At 37.1% G+C, this 17,856-nt stretch overlaps 1 long non-coding RNA gene across 4 annotated transcripts; it reads left to right on the plus strand.

Moving 5' to 3' along the window:
- The first annotated feature begins 317 nt into the window (after positions 1-317).
- Positions 318-17,612, plus strand: LOC132335807 (uncharacterized). 4 transcript variants are annotated; one of them, XR_009488733.1, is made up of 6 exons: positions 318-5,251; positions 6,774-7,057; positions 7,849-7,997; positions 9,861-11,589; positions 15,376-15,504; positions 16,362-17,612. It is a non-coding gene; the product is annotated as an uncharacterized LOC132335807 (long non-coding RNA). The 4 variants fall into 4 exon arrangements; XR_009488731.1 differs by having other exon boundaries at positions 318-4,190; positions 5,046-5,251; positions 9,861-15,504; XR_009488732.1 differs by having other exon boundaries at positions 331-5,251; positions 9,861-10,009.
- Positions 17,613-17,856: the final 244 nt, after the last annotated feature.

The raw sequence follows: 17,856 nt of genomic DNA on the forward strand, positions 1-17,856 counted from the left end.
AAAGACTTGGCAGTTCTCTCAGCTGCAAAAATGAGCATGCAGACCTGACTGAAGATGTGTTTGCAGCTAAATATAAGCTCTATGGCTGCGAAAAGCATAGGGGGGGAAAGAAAAAGGGAGAGAAACCTCCCCTTCCTTCAGCAGGGAGCCTATTCCTGCCTCTACACCAGCCTGTGGGGCAGCAGACCTTCACTTTGGCTACTCTGGTGAGCAGCCAGAGAAAGAGATCCACAGGCAGAAGAAAAAGGAATGGAAAGGGTATCAAATGAAGTGGAAAAAATAAATTATGAGCAGAAGCAGAGCTCAAGATGTTTTCCATTGCTTTGAAAAGATACTAAACCTACAGAAACAGGAAGACATTTTATAGATGTAAGATTGATTTTTTTTCACTCCTTAAAATTTCTGTATTTTCAAGTTTGTCATGCATGTTCACTTTAAAACAGTTTTCTTGTCCCATTAACTGTGCTTTGGTGAGAGCATCTGACCTCTGCAACATACCCTACAGGGAATTCCATGGGCAAGTTAACAAAAAATAATATCCAAGTGAGACCTGAAGTCACCCTTGTCACATTCTTCATTACTTCCTATGCTAGGGGAAAAAACCCCAAAACCCAACCAATCTTATGGATGCTAGATACCTGCCACATTAGTTAGAAAGTAAAACCACCAGGAAAAAATATCGGTGCTTTGTGGTGCACAGGGCATTCACAATATTAATTTCAATTAATTTCACTTCACCACCAAATTTAGCAGGGTGCCAAGCAACAGCCTTCAAAGTTTGTGTGACTCTGTAGCTGAAACTGAATTAAGGTCCAAATTTCATAGAGTGGTAAAAAATAGTTAACTGCAAAGGGTTGACAGATTACTATGCATTCTTCCCCAAAACCCAAATATAAAGCTGATTTACTACAAGATTATTTCCTGTCAAATTAAGGAACATTTTTTTCCAGCTTGGTTGGCATTTTATAACACTTAGATGACAAGCTAACTGTCTGATCTCAAATTAAATCAGCAGACTTGTGACATTATAACTGTTCTCTTAAAAAGGATTGTGCATGGAGAGGAAAGGAAAAACAACAGCAACGATTTTAATGAGATTTCCATCTAGACTCTGAAAGTATTCCCTGGTAAGATACTAGCTCACCCTTTCCTGAATAAAATGAAACTCTAAGAGATGTCATCAGGATACCTGAGACTGTTTTTTACCCTGTGGAAAAACAAAAGCTCAATAGCATTTATATTCCTCAAAGAAATAACTTACCTTTGAAAATTTGACTCACAATAGCCAAAAGCTCAGATGACTAACTTACAGTTCCAAGAACATGTCCTCTGCTCTTAAATATCAATCACAAAGTGCAATGTAGCCATCAATATTTAAGACCTTCACCACTGGGAAATAGAGAGCCACTTGGATACTCTTCCTCAAAATTTATTGTCACATTCCAAAATGATAGATGAGATGTCCTCCAAAGTTTTGTCCCATGTAATTGTCTTGATTGTCTTTTGAATTACATGAAATTATGTTCTCTAAGATAGAAACTTTCTGATGATAAGAAAAAAAAAAGGAATCAATTTTTATGAAACAGCTTTTTTTGCCCCCCCTATGCCAATGTGCTGGCATCAAATTCATGAGGCTCTTGAATCCAGTGCAGGAAGAAACATCTCTAAGGGTCACTGTTGACACTCTTCCCATGTTCCCAATTTCCCCTGTCCCCATGAATAATTGTTATCTCTATTGCTCACTGAAATTGTCTTAAGGGATGATTCCAGTTTCTGGCTTTTCCTGTGTTCTTCCTTACTCAACATGAGCTTCCTCCTGTTGCATGTGTGCTGCAATTGAAAGCAGAATGTAGGTTAACCACAAAAATTGCTTTGTTTTGATTTTTTGCTGATAATTTGGTGATACTTTCATGAAGATGCCATCTTTCCTTTTGCATCTCTCATTCGATAAACTTATTTAATGCGGGAAGCCTTTCATTGCTTTCTGTGCCAAATGTTAATCATATTTATTGAGAAATTATAGAACTCCTTCTATAATTTTTCACAAATTGTGAAATATAAATATCTGTGTAATTTAAATATCATCATCTTAATGATTTACAGGGACTCTCAGAATGAAGTGAAGGTTTATAATGAAGATACCATTCCTTCTCTATGCTCTCCTTCTTTCCATTCAAGGAACTAACTAGTAGGAAATTCAAAACTTTCTAATGAGTAAACTGATCCAAAGAGCCTATGGCTTGGTAAAAGTGGAATAGCAAACACTTAAAAGGTCACAGTTTAGCAATATTATGCTGTACTTAAAAAGGAATGATCTGTATTCATTTCAAATCCTCAAATAAAATTCAACACAGATCCTTCCTTAATATAGAAGTGTGATATTTTTCTTAAAAATGCAATTTAAACTGCATTTTAGATCTATATTTGAAAATTTGCATTAGATATTAAAGTGCACAGGCCTTTTTTGACATGAAGCAGACTCTCATTTCTGATTGGGAAAAGCTGTTAAAGGTTGATAAGTGAAATGGCTGAGTAAGTAGGAAGGTTTATCCAGAAGAAAACCATATGCTCCAATGACTATAAATCTCATTAAGAGGTTACGACAACTGTCTTCTTTTGATCTAGTTCAGCACAGAGGTGGGAGTAACCAAATACTGAAGAAAAGGAAAAGCCAATTTTTCTGTTCTTTATATGAATCCTGGGAGCTCCAGTGATGTTACAAGCACATTACAATAAAATTAAAATACTGCCAGCACATAACATAAACCTAGACTGAATTATATATTGACTAAACAAAACATTTAAAACTATCTTGTTGGCATCTTCTGTTAGACGCAAATAAATAATGTATAAAATTACCAATTTTTCTTCTTCACAGAACTTATAGAAAAATGTACTTTTTCATTTAGCTTGGATCAACTTGTGCACAACTTTGTGCTTCTTTCAGCTCCTGTAATTTGTTGCAGAATGTTTCAAAACATTGCATTCTATGCCTTCCCTCCACATCCCCGGTTCAACTTTCTTTTTTTTATTAGCTGGAATAGCACAGCTTATTACATGTTCAATCAATCAATCAATCAATCAATCTCCTTGGAATTCCCATCCTTTGACCAGGATCTTTTTTGCACCTGCTCCTGCAGTCTAGTCTATGAAATTTCAGCAAATGTCACTGTCAAACACCCTAATAACATGCTCATGGCAGGCAACATGTGCACTGGTATTAATTAGTCAAGACCATTCACTTTCTTTGTCACATGAACTGTGTTGCTTCTTCTCTTTTTTCTTGTATCTGAATCAGTGGTTGCAATCCCATCATGCTGTGGCTGCTTTCTGCAGATCATCCAGACACCAGGTGTAACGATGTCTCCATCTTTTTTTGGCAGAGAAGATTTGGTTTTATGCTTGCTATGCTCGAATGTTTTGGCCAGTGAAGTCAGCCAATCCATGCTGCAGATTTGACAATGTTCTGAGTACAAGCAACCAGAAATTTCAAATCTTCTAAGGCAAGAAGGAAAGCTCCCTATAATTATGTAAACATGTCTGCTGTGCTGTGCTAGTCACAGCTGCACACCACCACATTTTGCAGAATGGTTTATTAGACTCACTTTTATTGCTGCAATGCAATTGGAGATAAATAGGCTTTACTCCCAGCTAGAGGATACTGCTCAAATAGCAGACAAAAACTTCATGTATAATTCTCACATGAACACATGTTATGTGAGGAATTCATGTGCACAGATAAATTTGGGATCAGAAGAAGGAATGGTTTATGTGCTGGACGTCAGTGGCAGAAACAGGCACATTCAGTCTGTGTGAGGAGCCTTTTCTAGAATAAACAAAAGAATAATTCACACCATTACTGAGCATATTATCAATGAACCTGAGAAACTAAATTTGAACCTTTCTAAACATTTTGTTTCTCGCTTACCCTACAGTCGGCAGCCCCTGGGGAACTGAAAAACCTGAGCAACTGTACCTGAAGAAAAGGGGAAGAGTATCAGAAATGGGACTATTCAACCAAAAGTTTGCTCCCAGCTCAAGTTAAATTCAGAAAGTCATCCTTTTCCCACACACGTGTGCTCAAGTCTAGAGAATTCCATGTTGGGGAGTTAAGTTTGAATGTGTTCTTTACCTGCCATCCAGTCCAAGGTTGTCAGCACCATGAAAGCAATAAATCACATCAATCTCTGGTACAGAATCTCTTCTATTCTACTTATTGCAGATGTGACATCATTGCCTATCTGCCCCGGATGAAATGTCATCAGCTTCAGGCCATCACTTATCCCATCCAGTTCAAATCATAAAATTAAAATTACTGCATATAGAATTCAGGCATTTCAGGCACAGAATAAACAAACCAACCCCCCCCCCCCCACCCATGCCCAAAAAAAAGACTATTTCGCACAATTCTATTTCTTAGAGAATTCTGTATTTGCTACCACTCTTGATCTATACAATACAAACTTAAATTGGCCTGTGTTTCACCTAAATTCCAGGCTCTGTGATGCTTTCAAGTATCAGTATGACTTCCATATTTGAAATTTTGTATTTCATAATACTTAGATACATATTTTTAATAGAGTTGTAGTAATAATTTTTTCCCTCATGTAAATGTAAACAAATTATAATTGAAAACAAATCGTGATTTAAGCAAGAAAAAAAAAATCTGTGTCCTAATTTATGATCATGATAAAAGTATTTGATTTTTTTAGCTTCTAGTGATTTCACAGCCCATGTTGCTTGAAGGTTGTGATCCTTGCTCAGAAAAAAATTTGGACTTTAGGCAACCATAGAAATGAATATATTTTTCATCCATGTGGTTTTGTTCAATTCTTCCACACTATCTTGTTAAGCTGCTTCTTACAAAGCTCTACATTAAAGAGTAGCTTTTTTGCATTTCTCAATTCTCCTGACCAAAAGCAGATGCAAAGACTTGTCATGTAAAGATTCTTTTGCCTTTTGATAATTTTATTAATGATAAGTTTGTATGTTGTAGAGGGAATACTCTACTAGAGCCTAATTCTGTTATAAATATTCATTACCAGACGTACGTGGTCTTCAATTTCCTTTTGCTTACCCCTTGGCAAGAATTTGTAATCAACAGTCTCTGGAATCTTCCTTCTCATAAGAGTGTAATCTGGAGATTTTCCAGGTACATCAAAACTGAATGTGTAAAGTCCATTGCTGATATCTTGAACAGCAGAGGCAGGAATGATAACACTGAGGCAGAACTACAACATCCTGATTGCAGGTAAGGCATGAACAATGTTGGCAACTAATTGCCATCACCGAGGGAACATTGCAGTCACAGACTGTTAATCCTCAAATCTTTCATTAGTTACTGAAGTGTAGCTAAGGAAGTGTAATTCAGGTAATGAGGAGGACATATAAAGCAGAAGACACCAAAAGTTGTCTCCATGCTAATCCTTGGAAGTGATACTAAAGAAGTGGCGGGAAGATGCCTTCAGCATGGGAACATGACTTTGGATTGGTTCTAACTATGGTCAGAGTATGCCCAGTCATGCCTCCAGGTGTACATTATCCCTTTGCTATTGTGATGTCCTGTGTAACTACCACTCACTCCTTCAATTTCTTCCAGAACCATCTCCAAAGCTTCCTGTGCCTTCTGGCAGCAGCACATGAAGGTACATGAACTCCCAGCTTCTCTGAGAGGAGAGGCAACTCAAAGCCTGAGGAAAAATCAGGACCACCATCTCACCCTCTAGAAAAACTCATCATGTTATAACTGGAGTAGTGCTCAACAAAAATTGTTTCCCTCAGTTTCAAGAAGGAACTGATAAACTGCTACACAGGGAGGGCATAGAATTTTCTGTGCAGTGAATTATGAAACACAGAGGGATTTTTATCCATTGTCAGTCTTGCACTAGACAAATGCAAGACATGACAGGATCAAGTGGCAACGGTTTTAAACTGAGAGTAGAGTTTAGGTCAGGTATTGGGAAGAAATTCTTTACTCAGAAAGTGGTGAGGCACTGGAGCAGGTAGGCTGGGTAGGTTTTGGACTCTCCATCCCTGGGAGTGTTCAAGGCCAGGCTGGATGGGGCTCTAGAAACAACCTGATTTAGTGGAAGGCATCCCTGCCCAAGGCTGGGGGGGTGGAACTAGATGACCTTTATGGTCCTTTCCAACACAAACCACTCTGTGATCTATAATTCTACACTTGGTCATTAAGACAGTGCAGTAACACAGGTTGGTAGGCTGCCTTGCACTGGTAAACATGCAACTAGCCACTTTAAAGTTATCACACACTCAAAAATACCAAAAGTTTAAAGTGCTGAACATACATTAAAAACTGGGCTCTTAAGAGAACTGAAAGATTAGAAGATGAGATAGAACAGAGGTAGAGGAAAGAAGGAAGAAAGAAGCTGCATTTCAGAATCATGAATTGAGATATATAATGATTACATGGCAAAAGAGTAATGGAAATAGTAAAAATAATAAGGAATCGAAAGGCAGATGAATATTTAGAGTAGGAGTGAGTTAGTAGGTATTTGCCCTGGATTTTGGAGGAATCTTTTCACATTAATCAAATGAAAATCGTTCAAAAATTTCTCATATTTTAGTACCACAGTTTCACAAACTTCCTTACCCTCTCAATTTTTTTCTGTGTTTCTCCTCTGTAGAAATATGCTGCAAAAATATTAAAATGTTTAGGTCTGAAATTTATCCTATTTGTAAAATTAAATTTGTATGACTAAATGCCTTCCTTTGAAAACACTTATAAGCCTTTTCTGTTCTTTGTTTCATTTCAGCAACTGGAAATTAATTTCTAAATCTCTCAGTTATTCCTTATGACGAATGTATAATTTTATAAATAACTGACCCACTTTACCATGACAAGAGCTATATGTCTGAGAACTGTTTATCCAGAAGGTTGAGAAGTTCCTTACCTTGATGCAACATGTGATTTACCAGATGTTTTGTAGGGAAGACAACCATGCTGATAAAAACAAATTGCACTACGAGCCAACTTTTAGTGAACTGATTTGGATTTTATGTTAACCTTAGGATGGACTGATTCTATCACTCTCTGGCTGTAAGTGTCTGAATTTGCTTTTCCTTATTGTGGTTGTAATGAGCTGTGCAAGAAATTGTCCACCCTCTGCCCCTTCAGTTGTCAAGAACAATAAATGCTTTTTGAGTGAAGGGTTTATTAGGCAAAAATGCACACACTGATGTCTTTATGGAAGGGAAAATATATCCCAATTACAATTGTTTTTTAAGCTATCCTATTACCTTCATTTCATGTTAATTAGATCCACAATAAAGTTTTCATTGCATTGATGAACTGTAGCAAAGAAAGTCATAAAACCTGGAGAGTTATTTCTGTTTGCTCAGTGCCATTGGACTGTGTGGCAAATGGGAGTAAGTTCCTTCTGAAGCTCTCAGTTACACATATTCCCTGAGAAAATAAAAAGGTTAATTTGATTTCTATTTTCAATTTTCTTCTTTTCCTATATACAGTGGGCAGTAGCTGTCATCTTTACTAACTGTCTTGCTTTTCATAGTATTTTATTGATCAGTAATTTGCTGTTGTAAGTTCCTTCACTAAATTTGCTTTATCGGTGATATTTTTTTGTTCAGCTATTTAACAATTATTTTAACTTTGATATAATATTATAAAAATTATTGATAAAAATTGTATTTTATGTCAATATTTCAGTAAAAAGGAATTAGTAAACAGCAGAACCTTTATACTACACTATTATGAAGGGATGGAATAATCATTAAGCAGTATGATTGCTATAACCATACCTGAACAGTTCTTTATAAATTGTGGTAGATGTGGAGAAAATGGTTTATGTCGTCTCTCATCTTTTTCCACAGTATCCCAATAACACAGCTGGGAAAGGGAATTGGACATTGTTGATGGAAGAGAATTTATATGCAAACGTGCTGGAATTTTCCAAGCCATGGGATGAAAAAATGTTATAGGAGGATAACCTGTGCAAAAGAGGAGCCATGTGTTTTGAGTGGTATTGATTTTTCTCCTTTAGATTGTGTATTGATTGCTCGTGTCTGCCCATTGATTAGTGAAAAAGTCTATTTTTCACTTTCAAGAGAATAATTTTCATTGCTTTGCTGCCCTTTTTTCCTAGGCAAAATCCCTATAGATACTACACTTCAGGAATTTCTAGGCATACGTGACCTTTTAATTATTTATGACTTGCATATCTATCAGCTGAAATCTCATGGCAGGAAATGAGATTAAATTGCTCTGAAAGAAGAATCAGGTTCTCCAAGTTGTAGGTCTGAAGCGTGGCATCCAAAGGCAGCCTATTGTTCTGCACAGATACTGCTTTGGCATACTAAGAATAAATTGAAGATTACATGTACAAAATTCTCCAGTATTTTTCTTCATTACTCAGAAGACAGGAAATGCCATCATCTTATTTGAGAACAAAAAGTAGGAGCTGCTCCTCAGGGTTTGGTCTTCTTTCTGACCAGGCAGCCCTGCTGGCAGCCTGCCTTGGTCTTCCCCAAAGGAATACAACTGCTTCCCACCCTGCACAAGAAATTGCCCAACCTCCTCCTGCAGAGACACAGCCCCACAGCCCCCCAGAGCAGAGATGGGCATCAAGAACATGCTCAGGCCCTTACAGGAAGTTTTCTGCTGTGTGATTTCAATATAAAAGTTAGACAACCAGTATTGACTGCTGTTTGGGAGTTTATAATTGCAGCTAGCTCTTGGGGCTAGATGTCCTTCAGGCAGCCCCTTCATCCATTCCTTTTTTTATTTGCATTATGTTGCTACAGCAAATACAAAAGGCAGCTAAGCCTACAATGTACTCACACTCTAGAGAGGCACAAAGGCTAGTCTAATAAAAATAAAGACTGTGGAGTGGGAAGAGTGCTCTTGGTTGTTTTGTTGGGGTTTCCAATTCCTTTCTAATAGTTTTATGGCTTTAATTTCAGTCCTACACATTCAATATTTATTTTCTAGAAGAAATGAAAGAAAATTTAACATTGCTAATGTGGTTTTGACTTCACAAATGTATTTGAAACGTGACAAAAACCCTTGCTTTCAAATATGTTTTCTCCAAAACCAGTAATAAGTTTTAATGGCTCAGAAAGAATATCATAAATACAGCATCATCAAACCTAATCTACCATGAGAAGAATAGTAATATCAAATGGCCTCTCCTACAGAAATGTATTTTAATTAATTACCTAATTTGTTGGAGCATTTGTAATATATATTTAATGACACTACAGTCTGGCACAGCCTTCCAGACAGTGTTCTGAGGAAACATGATCTAAGCATAGCCTCAAGCTGATATTATCAAATAACTCACCATGCTGTGTAAAAAAAAAACAGATAAAACAAGCAGCTAATGTTTCAGCTTACAGGGCCTCAGGAAAGCCTCTTTTCACCCTAGCATTTCTCTCTGGCAGCTCCATCACCTCTGCCTTTATTCTGGAGCATGCAGTAAATAAATATTCAGCACTGGCCTGATTGTAGTAGCACCAAGCAAGCAATAGCCCATTACTATATATCACACTCCAATTACTAAAGATCTTGCCATGTGTCTAATAGTCTGATATAAACAGTCCATTAGGCTTTCTAATGGTGGTGTTAAATAAAGGCTGAACAAATAGTACTAGAACAGCAAGAAGCCCCTGGGCAGCTTTGCATCTTCCCATGCCACTCCCTTTAATGAGATTATGTTATTGCTTTGGTCGATAGAAACTCATTTGAAGGTTTCCAGTTCTCCTGCCCTTTTGTGTTGAACCAACAAGGCAGATGTATCTAAATATTTACCCTTTGGTCTATTTTCTTCAACAGAGTAAAATTCTTGCCCTTTATTCTCACTAACATCACTGCCCCTTTTTGCCAGACAGAACAATGTATCTCCCCTGATGGAGTAGGGAATCTCTGGTACAGCCCCTCCCTGGAATCTAATGCAGACTGTGAATCTCCCAGCATCTTTGAGAGAAAGCATCAGTCATGTAAATGGCCCCTGCATCAGTGTTCCTGCAAGGCTTTGTAAGAGTTTATTCAATTATGGTACAATATTTTTTCCAATTAGGGGAATGTCCATTATTTTTCTTTATTTTAATAAAAAATAGTTGAGCCTTTCAAACTAAGAATAACTACAAAAAAAGCTACTTAAGACTTAGACATGTAAATTCAAAAGACAATATATCAGAAATAGTAAGTAAAATAATTTATTAACAATTTGATAATTTAATAACAAGTAAAATAATTGAAGGCATGTTAGATTAGAATAAAAATGTTTACAGAACTGTAAAATTAAGTTTCCTTATAAAGGCTATAGCATAGTTGGTGTGTGTTATACAGAGGATTGGTAATGAAACACCAGAGAATAACATTCAGTAATGATCTCCATCATAGACTGAAACTGCCTTAACTGCTGAGCTTTAGTATAAACAAATAAACTGGAAAAAAATTTAAAAACTGACTTGAAATGCCTGAGTCTCACAGACTGATTATTGTTTAGTTTAAGCTATAATGAACAGTAAACTATGGACATGCTGTTTACTTTTAGAGATGTTAGTATGCCAGAGACAGAAATTAGGCAGCTTTTTAGCTTAGAGCTAGCTGACAAAGCCTGTTAAATTGTTGTAAAAATTCAACTTTGATATCATACACTAACCAAGTCCAGAATGATGGGGTATTTCATAGGTAAAACACAATAAAATGTTACATGTAATATTCTGGCACTTATTTGTTTCAGCAGTGTTTCTTTCTTCTAAATTCTGCTGATTTAGTAATTACAGAAACAATCAACAAGCCTTTTGTCCATAGGTCTCCTATGAAGCTAATGAGCTTAGCAGGAATCATGATAAAAGCCAGCATCATAGCACTGGACTGACGCAGCTCTGCATCAAGGGGACCTCCTTTCAAGACCAGAAAATAGGCTGGCATCTTTTTGGCTGTCATTTTGGGGAAACTGCCTGATACAACACCTTGGGTGTCATCTAGAGATGACTGTGAATACAGTTTTACTGTACAGATAAATTTTCCAAATTTTTCACTACTGTCCAAATTTTCCACGGTTGTCACTGAACAAGTTTTGCAATAATATCAATCAAAGTTTACAGGACAACCTCTGCTCTGCATTGCTTTGTTCAGTTTGGTAGGGATTTCCCTAACAGCTCAAGCAAAATGTAATCAAGGATACAAAGAGGCTCTATCACCTCTTTGTGACCCAGCTTCAAACAGAAAAACATTATTTAAATAAATGGGTGGTGCTCCAGAACTTTCTGGTGAGGAAAGGGGATCTCTTGGAAGCTATCATGAGCCACAGTTAAGCAAATGGGAGCAGAGACTGCACTTTCCCCCAGTATATCAGCTGTTAGCTCTCTGTCTGTAGCTTTGTTTTTCTAAGAAGGAAGCAGTTGAAAATCTGAAAAGGACAAAATGATAAGTGTTCACAGAAGTCACAGAATGAGAAGAAAATTCTGTTCCTCAAATAAGTTCAGGCCTGAAATCATTTGGTGGTAAGCAAAAAACCAAAAGCTATTGGAAATGAGACTGCACACACAGATGGAAGCCACATCCAGGCAAGTCGGAAGTTTCTGATGGAATTGACAGATATTAAGGTAACCTACATGTTAAACTTCACAGATTCATGTTATATGTGGTTTAGACTGACCTCATTTTAGATACCTAAACTGTAGATTTTTTACCTCTGACCTCATTGCTGGAGGTTCTTCTTGTAATTGACAGTATGAAGGAGGTATATAGGTAGTTTTAGGGCATGTTTCATCTTAGCTGCTCTTGCCTTAGATGAATCTCATTTTACAAATGCATATTTCATTTCTCTCATTAAAAATTAATTTTAGGCCACCAGTTCAGTCACAAAGCCAGATCCACATTTTAGTCAGTCACATCAGATCAAATGTGGAGCTGGAAATGCCAGTGTCCCAAACCACAAATATCTTAGAACAAAGAATCTGAAAAGCTTCTAGATCATGGGGGAAAAAGGAAAGCATGAGAACGTCTAACAGCTAAAAATCATCAGCCACTTAGTATGCTATGAGGAAGCCAACAGATATTGAATTTGGACTTGTTACTATGACTTCATGCAACATCAAGTCATGATTAAAGCAGGCTATGAGGGAGCTGTTATGCTGTATTACCCTGGCATAGCACTTCAAGGAAAAAGAGATGGTAAATCACAAATCATTGACTGGTCTACTTGAACAACCTTCACCACTTCAGACATTGTAAGAAAGCCAAATGGTGACACGAGGCCGTACACTGACGTTAAGAAATAGTCCATAAATAATCTCTCTCATGTTTACAGCACAATAGTTAAAAACAGGAAGAAAAACTGTAGCAGTTTAAACTTTTCATACAATACCATTTTCAACACACCTGAGCATGTAATGAAATGCCTCCTGGTTGTCTCAGTTCTGCAAGAGCCTTTTAGATTCATTAAAGTGTTGAAGACATTTCAGACTTAATAAATGGCCCTCATTTAAGATGTGAGAATTAAAGACAAGCAGTGAGGTAACTGTCTTTAATTCCACAGGACACATAAGAAATAGTTGGTAAGAGGGTAAACAGCAGCTGCATAACCAAACAGGACTGGAAAGAACAGTCTGGCTCACCACATCCAGTCTCATCTCCTCAACTTACAAATCTCCATCTAAAGAAAATTTCTTTTTCATCCCGACCCCTTACCAAAAGTCTACTGCAGAACCATCATCAAACCTTTAAACCAAAGAATTTTTTTTTTGGTCATAATTAACAGAGGAATTTCTGCAGTTTATCTGACCACCTTGCCTTCCATGTCAGCTTGTATGTCGCAGCAAACCTTTTACTCAGTGCAGCTTCCTCTTCAGAATGCTTCTTTGAAGTATTGTTTCTTTGGCTGAAAGAGAATACCTATGTGTTGGTTTTCGCTGGGGTAGGGTTAATTTTCTCCACAGCAGCTAGCATGGGGCTATATTTTGGGTTTGTGTTGGAAATAGAGGGATCTGTGCTTGATAACACAGGGATGCTTCAGCAATAAGTGAGCAGTGCTTACACAGGGTCAAGGCCTTCTCCCCATCTTCACACCAAAGGAATATGTGATAAGAAGCATAATATTAATAATTTTTACTTCTTTTTTAAATTATAGCTATGATATATAACTTATCAGAAATGACAACTGAGTGGCCATCAAAGTTTTGCAATTGTCCCTAACAGTGTTCCCTTCTCTTCTGAATAGCTGGAGTCACACATTGCAAAATCTCCCTCACTGCCAGAATTCTGCCAAGAGTTAACTTTATCATCTCTGAATGCTCAGTCTCATATAAATATCTATATTTTCATTATATTCCCAGAAAGGTTTACTGTTCATTATTTGCTGTAGTTCCACTGAAAATCCTTTGGTTAACCACTAGGGAAGAGAAACGACACTGAGGAGTTAGATGTGCAATAAGGCTTTAAGGAGACAGATTAAAGTCAGCAGAAAGATGAGGAGTTAGGTCTTGAAATGAGAAAGTTGAGATTTTGAGGTGTGAGGGTGTAAAGGCTGAATGTTGCCCAGGAGATGGAAAACCACATTAAAAAAGATTTGTCTGCTGTACCTCACTGAAAAAATTTGTTAGCATAATAGTGGAGGAAAATTGCAAATTGAGTGAGTAATAAACACTGATGCTTGAACACAAAAGGCAAATGCACAATCAATATTTATTTGCAAGCACATATGGGCAGAAGCAATTGTTACCCCTCAGTCACATTAAGTGTAAATGGATCTTGCAATAATTGGGTTTTGCCATTGTTCTGGTCAAACTATTCTGGAAAGCAGCTGAACTTAAACATGTGTGACTGCAGTGAAGCAATTTACCAAACTTGGAGAAAAGGCCTTCAGGAGGATCTGCCTGTGCTATAACCAAATCACCACAAGGAAAATACATCCACAACCTACACTTAGGCAAAACCTGACTAAACAAAAGAGGCATTCAAAAACTTAGCACATTTAAAAGCATGAGCTCTGCTCTAACATTTCAGCTTGCCCTAGTGTGGACTTGGACTTTATTTATTGAAATAATTCCAACATATGACTTCACACTGCTACATTTATTATTTGAAAGGTTTATAGCAAGGCCCATTTGGTCTATGTGAGTTCAAAAAGAGAAGAACTTTGTCTGAGACACCCACACAGGTCAATATGAGAACTCCTTGAAGGTGTCCTTCACATAAAATGTACATGCCCAAAAAGATCAAGTGGCTGCTGCTACTGGGCATTGCATCCCAGGTTTAATCTGTTGGCTATCTTAATTATTTCCTTCTGTATTTACTTCATAAAAGAAATGGCTAAAAGCCTATATGTGGTGAAACTCCACCTGTTACTTGTGGATACAGAAAGGCTCCAGAGAAAAATGTGGGGGTAGAAAATACAGAAGCAATTATTTTAGCCACGACAAAAGCAGATTTTACTTACTACTTTTTCCTCCTCTAAATAATTCAGCAACTGGGAGATTTCATGTCAGTGATTTCATTATAAGAATGAAATTATTTCACAACCCCCATTCCTTTCACAATTGACACAGGTTCAGCTCCTCAGAGAGACTCTTAAATTCTTAAATGTCAACACTAGTGCTAATAACCATCAGCCCCTTCACTTTCTTGCTTAAATTTCCTTAGCACATGGAAGAATGGATCCTTTAGTATCTGGATTACTGCATTTCTAAAGAGAATGGAAAGTGAGCTACACTGTAACTAACTGGGCATAATGAGCTTTTACTGGGATACAGAAGCTGTTAATAACCACAGTCTGTCTCCATAAATTAAAAACAATACGTGGCCTCTTATAGTTTTCCCTCGCTTGGTATCTGTCTTGTTCATACTTTATGGTGGCTGTCAGTGCCTTTATTGTACTAGAAGTGAAGATTTCCCAAATGGAAGATGTATTTCTAAGAAAAACTGCCACCACTGTACAGGTGAGAGAAATGCTGTCCTTTAATAAATATGAGCAAGAACTTTGAATGAATGTTTTAATCTTTGCCCAAAATATTGAAAATTGTCTTCCTGTAGCTTGGAGGAAATATTAAACCAGAAGGGCAGTTAACACACTTCCTGGGACTAATATGAAAAAATAATGAGATAAAATCAGGTAAATTATGTTAAAGACAGGATATGAAAATGCAGGCATAACAGTACACCTGCAATAGCTAGCAAGAGGGAAGCAGAAGTAAAAGGTGTTCTGCAGCACAGCCCATTGGCAGCAGCATGCTGAGGGCACATCTTCACCCTGTTAATCTTTTCCAACCTGACTTTTAAAAGTATATATCTTTTCCCCTGAAAAGTACATTTCTGTATTCTTGGACAGCTATATTTCCTCTCAGTGCTACAGGAGCTTTCCTACTTGTTCTCTCTGTGTTTCTATATGGCAGTGGCATGTGCTCCCTTCCCTTCTCAGTCCAGCCATGCACAGCAGTGGGCTCCAGAGACACATTTTCTCTGTTCCTCTCCCGACTGGTGGTAGAACAGGCTGGAAAATCTGCATGCAAGCACAAAAAAAGGTAAGGATTGAGAAATATTTTCCCTTTCCAATCATCCTGCATTGAATACCCCACCCTGATTTATAAAGTATATTATGCTAACACCTAAGGAGCACTGGTTTTAGCAGTGTCTGAAGACAAGGGACGTAAGCACATTCCCTGTTCTAAATCCTGTCTACTTCCTCTCTGAAATAACCTCTTGCAAATGCTGCCCAATTTCAAAATGCTCCAGCCCATTCTCAGCACAGTCCCCATGCCTCCAGATCTCCCTGAGAGATAACAGGGACCTGAATCCCCACACTCCCCTCAGCTCCAACAGAGCTAATTTTTCAAACTCCTTGGTTTTATAGTCTTTGAGAGCTGTAACTACATTTTTAAGCTCCTGAATCTTTCTTTGCAATTTTTTAATCTGTTCTGGTACAGGGACTTCCTATAACTGGGGAAAATCCTGTTCAGATTGCTAATAAGGGAATCTATCATTAAAATAGGTAAATTTCTAAGAGCAAAAAACCAAAAATCTCTTTTGTAAATAGTAGCACTGCCTCTATAGATATCTCGGAAATTCAGTATTTTCTTGAACCTGTAATTTACCGGTGATTATGATGCTTGAATGTGACTCAGTGATTTAAACATAATCAACCATTGTTCTCTTTCTATTGTCTCATTTTCTCACTGGTAATTAATGTCTTAAATGATGCATTCACTGGATTATAGAAAAAACTCTGCTTGACTATTTCAGCTTTTTTAGCTTTTTCAGATTCTTTCCCAGAACTCACTTCTGACAAGTATCTTTCTTCCAACTCACTGTTAGTTTTTAGAGTATTTCCTCCATTTCTTGCCTTCTTGCAAGAACATACACACATATTTTTTTTCCCCAGGATGGAAGGAAAGGGAGTGGAAATGGCAGCACAAGTCCAGTTTTCATGAAGAAAATCACCTTCTTCAAGCAAAGTTTTAATCCTCTGTCAAGCAACACTAAAAGGTTCCAGGCATCATGACTAATAGTGGGGTGACTCTCCCTCTTACTGGCATTGCACACACCACAGTACCTTCCAGGAGACCAAGTCCAACACCAGGAAAAGCTGTCCATTGTCCTGTCTGTCTGCTTGAACTTATGCTTTCAGAAAGTGAGAAACTTCTATCAACTAATTAGAGTTAGATATACATTACTTCATGTCAAAGCATATATAGAGGAGGAAGTCAGTGATCCCTAGTATTGGTTTATTGAAAGTGTTTTGTCCTTCCTGAATTTCAGAAGCCTGAGCATTCATGGAACAGGATAAAATAGATTTATTTTTTTGTCTTTAATATACAACATTTATTGTTTTCCCCGTAATGTAGATCAGAGGAAAATTATGCAGCTGATACTACATAAAAAGATGAAATTGCTTCTTTAATACCTCTTAGCAATTTCTTTGGAATTCTTCTGATATCCTGTTCTCTGAGAGATATATGGGTCACTTCAGAAAGACTAAATCCAAGCTCTAAGAGCTACACGTACTAATTAGATTTTTCAATAAATAATTTAGCAAGCCTGTTTCAGTTGAGAGGTTTCATTAAATACTTGAAAATAATTTAAAATTTTGTATCTTTTTACATCTGACACAGGTTTGTCTCCCCAGAGATGTCTCTAGGTTTTTAAATGCAATTGCACTGTTATTCCAATAAACCATTTGTAGCTATTCTGCATACATTTGCTTTGTCATATTGATTATTTTAATTCTTCTTTTTTAAATTTTTTCTAGAGTTCATTGGTATTCACTCTTTAAAGAGGGAAACATTAACTTGAGGCTTACAAAGGTCTGTCTTGCCTCTGGAAATTTTTCTGCCATGGGATTAATGAAAGTTACAAATAAAATAATATAAGAAGAACGCCGTATTTTGCTATTCCGCCCTCTTTCACAAATTTTATTTCCTCTCTTAATTTGAAATCACTTTTGCTTTGTAATTAAGCAGATTCTGTGTTCAATATTTTTCTTTCTTATCACAAACAAGGCTTCAGTCTGTGAAATCTGCATGGGAGTATAAGAATGTTCCTGTTTTGTGGGTGGTGTTTGACGTCATTACAGGGTCTTATTAATGGCTCCGTTGTACTTCTCTGAATAATTAAATTCTGCTAATGGCTGTAATATTTTCATGAGCAACATAATCTTTTTTTTTTTATTATTGTTACTGCCAATGAAGGATAGGAAGATGCCAGCCACTAAAATGCAGCTCTTGTGGAACCCAAGGACATATATTTAGCATAAATCAATCCCATCAGAATGAACTACAAAACAAGGCAGAGTTCTTCTGGAAGACTTTCAAAACACCATCAATAAATGCTACAATTGATGCTGAAAGGTCTTCATATGCAAATAGCAAAAAGCAATA

Source organism: Haemorhous mexicanus, chromosome 1, assembly GCF_027477595.1.
Source record: "Haemorhous mexicanus isolate bHaeMex1 chromosome 1, bHaeMex1.pri, whole genome shotgun sequence".
In the NCBI taxonomy this organism is placed as follows: domain Eukaryota; kingdom Metazoa; phylum Chordata; class Aves; order Passeriformes; family Fringillidae; genus Haemorhous; species Haemorhous mexicanus.